The following is a 521-nucleotide window of genomic DNA, read 5'->3' as shown; positions in this document are numbered from 1 at the left end:
GGCTCCCCGAGCCGCCCCTGGCTGCGCCGCCACGGCTGGGTCACATCCCTGCCGGCAGGCATGGGACTGCCTGTGGCCCGGCGGCCCATTTGGGTTGGTTACACGGAGAGGCCCTGCGGACGTCCGAAGGCTGCACCGAGGCTGGCTGAAAGCCTCTGTTAATGGGACCACGCTGCAAAGGGAACGGCGGCCAGAAGGACCAGCCAGTCAGCGCCGAGCCCTGCCTCTGCCCTGGTCTGCGAGCCACCAGAAGGACCGGGTTAAACAGCCCCTCGAAGGTCCTCTAAAAAGTGGCCTGGAGTGGAGAAAGGCAAGGGACCTGGCCCATTCCTGAGCTGGCGTCTGGAGCCGGGAAGAGCAGGGATGGGGAGCTCCTACCCTTCACCAGAGGCAGGACAGGGACCGGCCCTGGGACATCTCCCCAGGGCAGCAGGTCTTGCTCACGTTTCCTGCTCATCAGCAACCCTGTGCCGCATCCCAGTCCTGCAGTCACCAAGAGGAGCTCCCGGTCCTGTGGGCTC

Source organism: Pygoscelis adeliae, unplaced genomic scaffold, assembly GCF_000699105.1.
Source record: "Pygoscelis adeliae isolate BGI_AS28 unplaced genomic scaffold, ASM69910v1 Scaffold407, whole genome shotgun sequence".
Taxonomy (NCBI): Eukaryota; Metazoa; Chordata; class Aves; order Sphenisciformes; family Spheniscidae; genus Pygoscelis; species Pygoscelis adeliae.
The sequence above is the reverse complement of the archived record's forward strand: the minus strand, read 5'-3'. Positions refer to the sequence as shown.